The sequence below is a fragment of the Tamandua tetradactyla genome, chromosome 4 (assembly GCF_023851605.1).
Source record: "Tamandua tetradactyla isolate mTamTet1 chromosome 4, mTamTet1.pri, whole genome shotgun sequence".
Lineage (NCBI taxonomy): Eukaryota > Metazoa > Chordata > Mammalia > Pilosa > Myrmecophagidae > Tamandua > Tamandua tetradactyla.
In genome coordinates this window covers 18,757,702-18,771,692 of record NC_135330.1, presented here as the reverse complement: position 1 = coordinate 18,771,692, position 13,991 = coordinate 18,757,702, and the positions used below count along the sequence as shown (strand labels likewise).

At 38.5% G+C, this 13,991-nt stretch overlaps 1 long non-coding RNA gene across 5 annotated transcripts in view; it reads left to right on the top strand.

The window, feature by feature from the left end:
• LOC143680266 (uncharacterized) overlaps nt 1-13,991 on the top strand; it is an 85,223-nt gene that overhangs the window by 56,133 nt on the left and 15,099 nt on the right. Inside the window, exon 5 of one of the 5 annotated variants that reach the window (XR_013174046.1) lies at nt 13,575-13,620. The exons of the other annotated variants lie outside the window; for them this stretch is intronic. This is a non-coding gene — a long non-coding RNA (uncharacterized LOC143680266). The remainder of the gene's footprint in view (nt 1-13,574; nt 13,621-13,991) is intronic. 5 annotated transcript variants of the gene reach the window in all.

Genomic DNA, 13,991 nt, shown 5'->3' with positions numbered 1-13,991 from the left:
GGCATCACTGTGGCAGCACTTAAATGGATTATTTCCCCCAATGTTGCTGCAGCCACAGTCATCAGCACAGCCTCAGAACCCAGTTCCAGTTGAGACAGGCCACATGGTGATTCCTCTTCCTCCCAGGTGCACCATCAGGTTTCCTCTGATGCGTGAAACCTTCTCAAGATGAAATGTAGTTTAACTGAATTAAACTCGTGTCAATAAGATGAAAAACACCAGATCACTTGGGGCTTTTCTCTTGGCAGCCCCAGCAGCTAAGCTGGTTCATCTGGACGCCTGCTCCACTCAATCACACAAAACTAGCTGCTGACATGACCAGAAAAATGGACCTGTTAGGAAGATGGTTGGCCTTGGAAAGAGCTTGCATTAAACTGAGGACCTTCGCAGTGCCAGGCTACATCTTAGCAGTCTAAGGATCCAGGGCAGCCTCTTTCCCTACTCTTAGTGGGTCACTAAATGGGAGACGAGAACGAAAGCAGACCAGCCTGAGTCAAGATCTTTGGAGTCAGTTTGTATCTTTGTACTGAATGTGGAGATGTGGTCTACAAGCGTAAACAGGTGTCTGGAAGCCTGCCCCAAATCCTTCTGCTTCCTTTTCTTTTCATATTCCAGGCCTGAGAATCTTTTTAGGCCGAGGAGAATAAATTCTAAAGCTCAGTCCTAGGCCCAGCAGACAGAGTGAAAGCATATGGCACGGAGATTGCAGCCCAACATTCTAGTAATTTGCTCTGTGAGAACCAACTGCTTTTCTTATCTCGGTACATTTTTCTCCTATCCTATCCCTCCCACCACGCCATCTCTCCTCATTGAACTTCCAGATGAATTAGCCTGTTGCTTTGACAACACTTGGGAAGAGGTTGTGGGGGGTGGTGAAAAGGAGGGCTGGAAAATACCACATTACTCTGTGGTAGAATTGCTGATGAGATCCAGAAGTGAGCGCAGCAGAATGTGATGTTGGCTTGAGGCTAGGAAACCGCAAGGCAAGGGGACTTGCTCTGGGATGGAGGGGCTTTTCTTACTCCTTCACTGCCCCTTGGAACCCTCTAGGACTCTAATTTAAATACAATGGATTTATCTCAAGAGACAGAGCTGGTATCTCACCAAGAGAAAAACCACACTGAGGGCGATAGGCTGAAGCCTTTAGTCCTGGCATAGTATATAGCAGGGGCTTATCAGACTGGAAGAGGCAGTCTAGGGGAGGCCTGGGCAGGGTCTCTCCCCACAGGAATGCTTTGCTTGATCCTTTTGCTGTATGAAAAATGAAGTGTGTGTGGACTATGGGGAGACCTCATAAAGCTTGGACAATCACACAGCCTGGTTTCAGAGTGCATAAGAATACCTACGCAGTGTCACCTTAAGGGTGTGGAGATAAATAATGGGCAACTCAACATGGAAAGGTCGAACGTCTGACTTTAAATAACCTGTTTTCTTCCTGAGCTGAATTGCTTAGAGTTGAATGAGGGTCAGATTTGCATTCACATATCTTCCCTTAGCTCAGCTCATAGCTTTCCATGCTTTCTCCCGAGGGTGTATTAAAAGCAGAGCTGCTTCACATGAATGTGATGGTTCCATTCAGAACCTTGTCACAACTTTGTCTTTTCTCTATCATCCTGAAGGGAAAAAATATCTTCCATAGTTTCAAGGTCAATCATGAGCTATTTGGGTTTGGAAATGAAATGAGACCCTTGGAAAAGCTGTTCCTCTATTCACTCATATTTGCTGACGTTTAATAAGACTCAGTCATTCTCCAGCCTGGGGTCAGAGGTCAGGAGGCCATAAAATTGCCCAGGGAATTTCATGAGGGTGGAATTATTTTTTCTTTTCCTCTTGCTACAGTAGGAAAGGGTTTTGTTGTTGTTGTTTTTATAATCGTTTGCTTTTGTTTCTGTGGCTCTTCAGAGCTGGTCTTAGGGCCTGAAGGAGTGCACGGAAATGAATGTGTAAACAGATTATCTGCTTGGACTCCACCCTGCTCAATTTTCCTCCACCCTGTTAATTTTCAAACTCAGTAGCTGGAACCCTAACTCCCCAGGGGCGGACCTGGCCTTGCCCTGAAATGAGACTCTTTGGAGTTGATTTTATTCCTGGCCAGGGAAATGTCAAAGGGGCCAGGATCAGGAGTTAGGGTGACTTGGAACCCAGTTATCCTTGCTGTCCTCTGGTCACATTCTGACCTGGGACCTTAGTTCGAAACTGGGCCCTGATCCTAATGCTCAGTTTGCAATCCTCTTCCTGTTTGTCCTTTCTGCAGCCCGGGCCCTACTGACCATCGCCTGCTCTTACCTTGCTTTCCAGATAACCATTTGTTTTCTGGTTCTCTTCCCACCTCCCCTCAAGTCTTCACAGCTTCCTGGGCAGGCTCTCCTTCTTTACTCACCGTTGAAATGCTGACATTCCCCAGGGCTCTATTGTTTGTCATAGTCTCTTTGTGTAATCTTATTTACACATGTGACCTTAATCATCATATGTAGGCTAATGGTTGCTAACCACCTCTTTCAAGATCCAGACGTAAGTTTCCAGAGTTTTCTGGCCATTTCTAAGTGAACATTTCTTAGTAGCTCAAACTTAGTACATTCCAATATAAGCTCATCTTCTCTCTCAAAGATGATCTTATAGTCCTGATGTTTTTTAGTTAGAAAAGTTGTATGTTAACAGAAAAATCATGCAGAAAATACAGAGTTCCCAGGTACCACTCTGTTTTAGTTTGCTAGCTACCAGAATGCAATATACCAGAAATGGAATGGGTTTTAAAAAGGGGAATTTAATGAGTTGCTAGTTTACACTTCTAAGGCCAAGAAAATGTCCCAGTTAAAACAAGTCTATAGAAATGTCTAATCTAAGGCATCCAGGGAAAGATACCTTGATTCAAGAAGGCCAATGAAGTTCAGAGTTTCTCTCTCATCTGGAAAGGCACATGGTAAACATGGTCAGGTTCCCTCTCTCATCTGGAAGGGCACATGGTGAACACAGTGTCATCTGCTAGCTTCTCCTGGCTTCCTGTTTCATGAAGCTCCCTGGGAGGTATTTTCTTTCTTCATCTCCAAAGGCTGCTGGCTGGTAGACTCTACTTCACGTGGCTATGTCATTCTGCTCTGCTCTCTCTCAGATCTCTCATTCTCCAAAATGTTGGAGTTATATATTGCATTATATAATACTATAAAAAGTAATTCTTTAATAGGACTTCAGAAACGAATCAATACCCACCCAAATGGGTGGAGACATGCCTCTACCTAATCCAGTTTAACAATCACTCTTGATTAAATCACATCTCCAGGGAGATGATCTCATTACAGTTTCAAATATACAGTACTGAATAGAGATTAGAAAAAACGGCTGCCTTTACAAAATGGGATTAAGATTAAAACATGGCTTTTCTAGGGTACATACATCATTTCAAACCAGCTCACCCTCTCTCTCACACACACACAGTTTTCCCTCTCATCAACACATTGCATTAAAGTGGTACTTTTGTTACAATTGATAAAACAATAAGGATATAATTATAATTATACTGCTAATCACAGTCCATAGTTGCCATAAGAGTTCACTGATTGTGTTGTACAAAGTTCTATGGTTTTAAAAATATTATTCAGTAACATATAAACCACCTAAAATATTCCCTTTTAAACCACATTCAAATATATAATTCAGCACTATTAGTTACAATCACAATATTTTTGTGCCTTCACTATCATTCATTGCCAAAACTTTTCCATCATCCAAACAGAACCCCTGTACCAATTAAGTATTAACTTCCCATTTCCTACCTGCACTCAATCCCCTAGGAACCTGTATTCTGGTTTCTGACTCTATGAATTTGCTTATCATAATTATTTCATTTCAGTGAGATCATACAATATTTGTTCTTTGGTTTCTGGATTATTTTATTCAACATGATGTCTTCAGAGTTCATCCATGTTGATGCATATATCAGAACGTCATTCCTTTTAACAGCTGAATAATATTCCATCACATGTATTTACCACATTTTGTTTATCCATTCATCCACAGATGGATACTTGGGTTGTTTCCATTTTTGGGCAACCATTGAATAATGCCACTATGAACATTAATGGGCAAACATCTGTTAGAGAGTCCCAGCTTTCAATTCATTTGGATTTACATGGAAGTGAAATTGTCAGGTCACATGGTAATTCTATACTTAATTTTTCTGAGGAAACACCAAACTGCTTTGCATAGCAGCTACACTATTTTAAATTCCCACCAGCAAAGAACGAGTGTTCCTATTTCTCCACATCCTCTCTAACATGTATAATTTTCCATTTTTTAAATAGTAGCCATTCCAGTGGGTTTGCATTTCCCTAATGTCTAAAGATATTGAGCATCATTTCATGTGCCTTTTGGAGAAGTGGCTACTAAAGTCTTGTGTTCATTTTTAACTTGGGTTGTTTGTCTTTTTGTTGTTGAGTTGTAGGATTTCTTTATATATTCTGGATATTAAACACCCATTGGATATGTGGTTTGCAAATATTTTATCCCATTCTGTAGGTTGATAAAGTCCTCTGACTCATAAAATTATTTAACTCTGATGAACCTCCATTTAAGTGTTTTCTTTTGTTTGCAAATGCTTCTGGTATAAACTCTAAGAAACCATTGCCTAACACAAGGTCCTGAAGTTGCTTCCCTATGTTTGCTTCAAGGAGTTTTATATTTTGGTTCTTATTTTTAGGTCTTTGATCCATTTTGAGGTAATTTTTGTATATGGCATGGGTAGGAATCTACTTTCATTCTTTTGTATATGGATATCCCATTTTCCCAGCACATTTGTTGAAAGAGGCTATTCTTTCCCCATTAAGTAGACTTGGCACCCTATCGGAAATCAATTGGCAATAGACGCGAGGGTTTATTTTTGAACTCTGAATTTGTTTCTATTGGTCTATATGTCTGTCCTTGTGCCAGTTCTATGCTGTTTTGATTACAGTAATTTTGCAATAAGTTTTAAAATCACAAAGTATATATCCTCCAACTTTGTTCTTATTTTTCAGATGGATTTTGCCATTAGGGTCCCCTTAACTTTCCACATAAGTTTGATGACTGACTGTGTTGGTTTGAAAAGATGTATGGACACTAGAAAAGCCATGTTTTAATCAAAATCCCATTTTGTAAAATGGCAGATTAATCCCTATTCAATACTGTATGTTTGAATCTGTTATTAGATCATCTCCCTGGAGATGTCTCCCTACCAAGAGTGGTTGTTAAGCTGGATTACTTAAAGACATGTCTCCACCCATTTGGGTGGGTATTGATTAGTTTCTGAAGTCCTATAAAAGAGGAAATGTTTTGAAGAATGAAGGAGATTTAGAGCAGAGCAGAATGACATAGCCATGAGAAACAGAGTCCACCAGCCAGCGACCTTTGGAGATGAAGAAGGAAAATGTCTCCCGGGTAGCTTCATGAAACAGGAAGCCAGGAGAAGCTAGCAGATGATGCTGTGTTCACCATGTGCCTTTCCAGATGAGAGAGAAACTCTGCGTTCGCCATGTGCCTTCTGACTTGAGAGAGAAACCCTGAACATCATCGGTTTTCTTGAACCAAGGTATCTTTTCCTGGATGTCTTAGATTGGACATTTCTATAGACTTGTTTTAATTGGGACTGTAAATTAGCATCTGATTAAATTCCCCTTTTTAAAAGCCATTCCATTTCTGGTATATTGCATTCTAGCAGCTGGCAAACTAGAATACTGACCTAACCATACCTGCAAAGAAAGCAGTAGGAATGTTGATTGGGATTGTGTTTAATCTTTAAATTGCCTTGGGTAGAATTGACATCTTAACAATATTTAGTTCTAATCCATGGACACAGAATTTCCTTCAATTTATTTATGTCTTTGATTACTTTCAGTAATCTTTTGTAGTTTTCCATGTATAAGTCCTTTACAACCTTGGTTAAATTTATTCCTAGATACTATATGCTTTTAGTTAACGATCGTAAATGGGATTTTAAAAAATTTCCTCTCCAGGTTGTTCATTGCTACTGTATAGAAGTACTACTGCTCTTTGCATGTTGATCTAGAGCCCCACCACTTTGATAAATTTGTTTATTAGCTCTAATAGCTTTATTGTGGAGTTTTCAGGATTTTCTGTATATAGGAAATCTGCAAATAGGAGAATTTTACTTTTTCCTTTCCAATTTGGGTGCCTTCTATTACATTTTCTTGCCTAATTTCTCTAGTTAGAATGTCTAGTACAAAGTTGAATAACATTGGTGACAGTGGGCATCCTTATCTTCGTCTTATTTAGAAAGAAAGACTTCAATCTTTCAGTAATGTATATGTTGTTAGTGTGGGCTTTTCATATATGTCTTTGAGAAAGTCTTGAGAATGTTTGAGAAAGTATCCTTCTATTGTGAGTTTTCTAAGTTATTTTATCAAGAATGGGTGCTGGATTATGTCAAATGCCTTTTTTTTTTTTTTGCATAGGCAGGCTCTAAATGCCTTTTTTAAATGTCAATTGAGATGATCATGTGTTTTTCCCCCTTTGTTTTGTTAATGTGAGATATTGCAGTAATTGATTTTCTTATATTGAACCATGCTTGTATACTTGGATAAATCCCATTTAATCATGGTGAATAATTCTTTTAATGTGCTGCTGTATTTGCTTTGCTAGCATTTTTTGAGGATCTTTTTCATCATATTTATAAGGGCATCGGTTTGTAATTTTCTTTTCTCATGATACCTTTGTCTGGCTTTGGTTTCAGGGTGATTTGTCTCATGGAATGAGTTAGGAGGTGTTCCCTTCTCTTCAGTTTTTTAGAAGAGTTTCAGTAGGACTGATATTAAGTTTTCTTGGTATGTTGAGTAAAATTCATCTGGCTCTGGGCTTTTCTTTTGTGGGAGGATCCTGATTACTGATTCGATCTCTTTTCTTGTTATTGGTCTGTGGAGATCTTCTATTTATTCTTGAGTCAGTGTAAGTGGTTTGTATATTTCTAGTAATTTTTCCATTTCATCTAGATTATTTAATTTATTGGCATACAGTTGTTGCAGTAGCCTCTTATATGCCTTTTTATTTCAGTGGGGTCAGTAGTGATGGCTCCTTTTCATTTCTGATTTTAGTTATTTGTATCCTCTTTCTTTTTTCTTTGTCAGTCAGCTAAAAGTTTTATTGATCTTTTCAAAAATTCAACTTTTGGTTTTGTTGATTCTTTCTATTGTTTTTTATTCTCTATTTCATTTATCTCTACTCTAGTCTTTATTTCCTTCCTTCTGCTCACTTTGGATTTAGTTAGCTCTTCTTTTTTCTAGGTCCTCCACTTGTGAGGCTAGGTCTCTGATTTGAGAACTTTCTGCTTTTTAATACAAGCATTTAAAGTTATAAATTCCCTCTCAGCACTGCCTTTGCTGCATCCCACAGGCTTTGTTATATTGTGTTTTCATTTTCATACACCTTCAGATACTTCCTAATTTTCCTTATGATTTCTTCTTTGACCCATTGGTTGTTTAATAATGTGTTGTTTAATTTCCACATATATGTGAATTTTCAAGTTTTCCCTCTGTTATTGTTTTCTAGCTTCATTCTGTTCTGATCAGAGTAGCTTCTTTGTGTAATTTCAGAAATTTTAAATTTATTGAGACTTGTATTGTGAATCTAACACATGGTCTATCCTGGCTAATGACCCATTTGCACTAGAGAACAATATGTTTCCTGCTTCTGGTGGATGAAGTATCTTATATGTCTCCTATGTCTAGTTGATTTATAGCATCATTCAAATTTTCCATTTCCTTATTGATCTTCTGTCTAGATGTTCTATCCATTATTGAAAGAGGTGTATAAAACTGTCTTACTATTTATTGTAGAACAATCTAGTTCTCCTTTCGTATTCGTCAATATTTACTTCATATTTTTTGGCCCTGATGTTAGGTGCATATGGATTTATAATTGTTATGTCTTTTTATTGATTTGGACCCTTTATCAGTATATAGTGGCCTTCTTTGTCCCTTAAAAAAGTTTTTGATTTAAAGCCTATTTTGTCTGATATTAGTATAGCTACTCTAGATCTCTTTTGGTTATTATTTGCACAGAATATTTTCCCCATCATTTCACTTTCAACTTACTTGTGTCTTTGAATATAAGATGAGTTTCTTATAAAGGGCATATAGTTGGGTCATGCTTTTTAAAAAATTTTTTTATCCTTTCTGACAATCTCTGCCTTTTGACTGGAGAGTTTAACCATTTACATTGAAAGTAACTACTGGCAATGCTGGGCTTTCTTCTGCCAATTTGCTATTTGGTCTTTGTATATCTTACACCTTTTTAATTTTTTAATTTTTCTGTTAATGCCTACTTTAATATATATATATATATATATATATATATATATATATATATTGCAGTGTACTATTTTGAATTCCTTCTGTATGTAAAAAAATATTTTCTTTCTGGTTACCATGGGACTTAAATTCAACATCATAAATCTCTAACAATCAGATTTATTTGATACCAACTTTACTCCAATAGCATACACAAATATATTCCTATATCCATCTGTCCCTTTACCTTTTTGTTGTACTTAATACAAATTATATCTTTAAGCATTGTATAGTCAAAGTAAAATGTTCATTACTTTTATGCACTTGCATTTTAGGAACTATAAGGAGTGAAAAGTGGAGTTTCATACCAAAAAAATACAATAGAATATACTGGCATTTATAATTATCCTTAGGTTACCTTTACCGGGAGTCTTTATTTCTTTACTTCAATCTGCTATTTAGTATCCTTTCCTTTCAGTCTGAAGAACGCCCTTTAACATTACTTTTTTTTTTTTAAGGTTTTTAAAATAACATTTTTTTCCAAACTTTTAAGTTAATTGTACAATGTAGAAAACTGAAAAACCGCAGAAGTCATCTAGAATCACAGTTTGCAGGTTTACATCTCCTTCTAGGTCCTTTATGTATATACACACAACTGAGCACACATTTTTATGTCATTGAGATCACACAGAATGTATTGTGCTTTTTCATGAATATTTACCAGTTCAAAGTCCCAAAGCCATGAGTATTGGGATAACCAAGAATTCATGACACCATTCAATCAAGGTGGCAGGGGGTGGGGACAGACAAATATTTCATAGAAGACAAAAATGCTACAAGCTTCTATAGATGTTGGCAGAGTTACAAATACTGCATTCCCTTAATGCTCAAATTAAAATGAGAAATAAACTAAAAGTACATTAAGTATAATGCATCTAAGAGAATTCACAGTCAGATCTATATTGAAATAATAGCAAGGTATGTTTCCATTGAACTATTTAACACCCCCCCCCCCACCACCACCACCAAGACTTCTCTTCTTGATATAGGACTGCTGGGGGGCACAAGGAGGCCCTGGTGACAGCTGATCTGCCCTGAGCACAGCCATTGCAAAGAGAAGTGATAGGCTCAGCCCAGTGAGGTAAATAGGGTTATTAGTCCCCACCAACTAGTAAATGGCTTTTCCTTGCTCCACTCTTGAGGCCTCTCCTGCTGCACTGGCACCAGACTTATAATCATAAAAAAGAAATTGGTTCACATCATTTTCCACTTAAAGCTATTGATTCCTGCAGACATGGGATCAGTTCCAAACTCCTTGGCTCACTCTTGAAGGTCTTTCACAATCCAGCCCCCAACTATCTTTCTAGTCCCTACTCTGACGCTTCCTGGGGTGACCTTTGCTCCAGGAACCCTGACTCACCACTATACCTCTGAGACCACCATGCCTGTTTACTAATGCAGCCTTCTGCATCATTTTAAGTGACATTTTGGGATAATAAAAATAACTGTAATTTCCTGAGAACCTCCTATGTTTCTGTGCTCATAGTGCCTTGATCCTCACAACAGTTCTGTGAAGTAGGTGGACTATTACCAATGTACAGAGGAAGAAACTGAGACTCAGAAAGTTATGTAAACTTGCCCAAAGTCTCCCTGTGAGTGAGCAAAGGACTTGGGGAGCTGGGCCAAGGTTAATCTCATATCAAATCCCCTGCTCTTCACTGATAGGTTACAAGGCCTTATGGCACCAACAGCACAGTGTCCATAGGCATCCAACATTCTAATCCATTTGTAAAGTCAAGAGATCTTGGTCCCCAAAAGTGACCCACTTCTCACTTCAGTAGTGCTAGTGGGTGTTCCATACCCTGTTTACCAAGGTGGGTCTGTCCTGGAGGTAACTGGGTACTTGCTCTCTTTTCTATAGATTGGGATTCCTTTAGCTATTTTTCCCTGGGCAAGGGGACAGGTGAGGTCAGGGTCAGTATGTAGTGGGTGACAGCTGGCACAATAGCCTGATAGCACAGACACTGGCTCACTTGCTTAGTGGAACATGTTTAAATCTGCCCCTGACCTTTCCCTAGTCACTCTGCTTCCATCTTATCTTGTTTATATTTCTGGTTTATAAGATCTTGTTTATAAGATCTAAAACAATTTAATGATGAATAATGAGAAAACCCAAGAAATGCTTTTATTAAAAATTATTTTTATCTTGAAAATGTGGACTAGGTGGGCAGTCAAAAGCTCCTTGTGAATCCCATATAAAGACCTGTGTGGCCCTCTTAACTCTCTCACACACAGAAACTCTTGTTGGAGATGACAGTTTTACGAAGCTGGATCAACTTGAAAATCATTCTCCAGGCTATAAAATTTACCCCATTAAAACCAATCTAATCCCTTGAGCCAAAGATCAAACTTTTTTCCAGATGTGGTTTTATGCTGTAATTTCAACATTCGAGTGGGAAAGCAAGTGTTTGAAATTTTTAATATAGAGAAGCTGCGTCTCAACAGCCAAAAGGAAGTGCAGATTTAAACAATTAAATGGATAATTCAAGCAACAAACCCAGAGCTTTCCTGACCAGTGTCTCGACCCCAACTACTTTTATCCTGGTATTAATTTTGTAATTTTTCAGTGTCCAGAAGTTTGGTTTGGCTCAGAACTTTTATTCAGCTATTTGCTTTTAGGAACTTCTCTTGAATTAGTGCTTCTTTGACTCTTTTTTTTTTTTTTTTTTTTCCCAGCCCTTGGTTTGCTATCCACAGCTTGAAAAAGGGACTAGATAGTGTTGAAATGAAATGCTGGAGCCATCCATCCCTGTGCTTCCGGGCTGGGTCTCTGGCTGTGAGAATACAGTGACTTGGTGATGCCAAGATGGACTCAGCTCTCCTGACACAGTGTGGCTGGAGAAGTTCCAGCTCTAGAATTTTATTTTGCTCCTTTACACTGGTGGTTCAGCCAACACATGGGAAATTGGACTTGGGCTGGATGACCTGGCAGCCAATCCAAACTGAAATACAAATCAGTGCTTAAGGCCAACTCTGAAAATGTAAATGGGCCCACAGCCCAAATGCCTAAAAGACATTAGGAAAGGGTGAAGTGAAATAAAAAAAACTTTTAACTACATATTGAAAACCCCACTTATCCAGCCTGGTACTTCTTTAGGTGCTTTGAGGTAGGACTATGGGAAGACTATCGAAGAGCTTCTCGGAGCAATAAAAAATGTAAAAGGTACATATGCTTGGAAATCTGTTTTCAAAGCTGTTTTAGTTTTTTGCTTGACTGGTAATATATTCATTTTTTAAAATTTTATTTTAAAGACATGGTGACCCTTTAATGAGGCAAGTAGCTCATTTTGAGTGTACTTCTGGGATGATTCAATCATTGATTACTCACCTCTTCTCTTAGCCCAGCCAGCTCCCCACAGGCAGGGCTCCTAAGCACAGGAGAAGGCTGCAGCTGAAAGGGAGCCCTGAAAACATCCAGTTCAGTATTCTCAACTTTGGCCTCACAGTGGAATCACTTGGGGATATTTTAGAACATACTAAAGCCTGGGCCTCTTCCAAACCATTTGAATCAGAAAATCTGAGGGAGATGCTTGGATATTGGTATTTTTCATCACCTCCCTAGGTATTTCGCTGTGTGGCCAAGATTGAGAAGCACTAATAAAATCAAACTACACTAATTTCACATGTGAGGAAATTCAGGTCCAGCGAGTTGAACTATCTTACCCAAATCTTGTAGCTAGTTAGCAGATTCTTATTTAGTGCTGTTATGTCACATTATATTACTTCTCTTTACTGTAGTTTTACCATAAGTAAAAAGTAAATTTTTCAGTGTAAGTTTACAAAGCGCCTTTAAGAAGTAGATTTCATTTTCGGGCAAACAGGGATTTAGTCCCTGCTTCTGCGTGGATTCTTTGGGCAGGCGGGAATATTTGTTGGTTTGGGAACCAGCTGAGTCAAACACAGGCTCCTTTGCTGCTTCTCTATTGCTGGCCTAACTTCCTAGCACTCCTTTTCTCCTCTGGAAACCTTGCACACTTCTTTGATTCACTTTGTTAATGGAAAACATGCTCCACAACTTCTGGCTGGAGATACATTTCTAGCAGAGAAATATTTTTTATCAGACTCATTTTATCAGGGGACTCTGTGTGGCCAAGAGAGCTGTCATTTTGGGCAAAGGGCACATCCAGCATTATCTCTACACTGGTTACCAACTAAATGGCTGCCTCTGTACATCAGTAACCTGCCATGGTGTGCCGGCTTGAATCTGCTGAGGACCTCAGAAAAGCCGTGTCCTTTAATCCTCATACAGTATTGCTGGGTGGGAGCTTTTTCATTATCCGTGGAGATGTGATCCACCCAATTGTAGGTGGGAACTTTTGATTAGATGGTTTCCTTGGAGATGCGTCTCCATCCATTCAAGGTGGGATTGCTTACTGGAGCTTTTTCAGAGGGAACAATTTTTTAGAAAGCTTTAGAGACACGAGAGCGGAGAGAGTCCATATAGCCAGAGTCCTTTGGAGATGAAGTAGGAAAAGGCCCCTGGGGGAGCTTCATGAAACAAGAAGCCTGGAGAAAAAGCTAGTAGATGTCACCATGTTCGTCATGTGCCTTTCCAGTTGAAAGAGAAACACTGAATGTCATCAGCCTTCTTGAACCAAAGTATCTTTCCCTGGATACCTTAGATTTGGACATTTCTATAGCCTTGCTTTAATTTAGTCATTTTCATGACCTTAGAACATGTAAGCTTGCAACTTATTAAATTCCCCTTTTTAAAAGCTGTTCCATTTCTGATTTCCAGCAGCTTTCAAACTGGAACACATGGGAACTTTTTTTTTTTCAATAATTCCGTTTGACCACATTTCACAGACAAAATTTCAAGGTGTTCAGGTCTATGCGTGAAAAGTTCTAATCTAGATTTCAATGCATTTTGAGAAATGGCTTCATGGAGACTAAAGACCCTCAACTCTAGCCACATTAGACTCACCTCAGGGAATTTTAAGACGACTGATGGCTGGGCTCCACCACAGAGATTCTAACTTAATTGGCCTGGGATGGGGCCAGAGAATTAACAGTTTCAAAAGCTTCTCAACTGAGTCTCCTGTGTAACCAGGGTTGAGAACCTCCAGACCTGACTATAAAACTGGGCTCTGAGCTCTGAATTTTCACTGTGACCTTAGTGCTATAGCAACTTCATTTCATTTATTCAACGCATTTATATTTAAGAGGGAAAATATTTTTGAAATACTTCCCTAAGTATCTTTTCTCCCAATAAACCATGTATTTTTTTTTCCACCTTTGCAGCCTCAAATGTCTAAGCCAGAAATTTATCACCCCTGGGTAGGAGAAGGTAGGTACTGCCAAGAAAAGTGATTTGTAACCCCACATGCCCTTTAGAATCTCTTAGAGAGCTTTAAAAAATTGCTGGTGCCGAGGATGGACTCCAAACTAATTAAATCAGAATCTTTGGGGGATGGTTTCAGCAATCACTAAAAAAGTAGCCCAGGCATAATACTTTTTTATTGTGTGCCCAAGGTTGAGAACCATGACTTGTCAATATAAAATGAGATTCTTGTTTCTTAAAATCTTGCATATTCTAACGTAAATTTAGGGGAAATTACTTACCTGTAACTGGAAGAGATGGAGACTAATTTTATTATTGGCAATATGAATTTACAATTTAATCTAATAAATCTTTATTGAGTACCTATTATACACAGC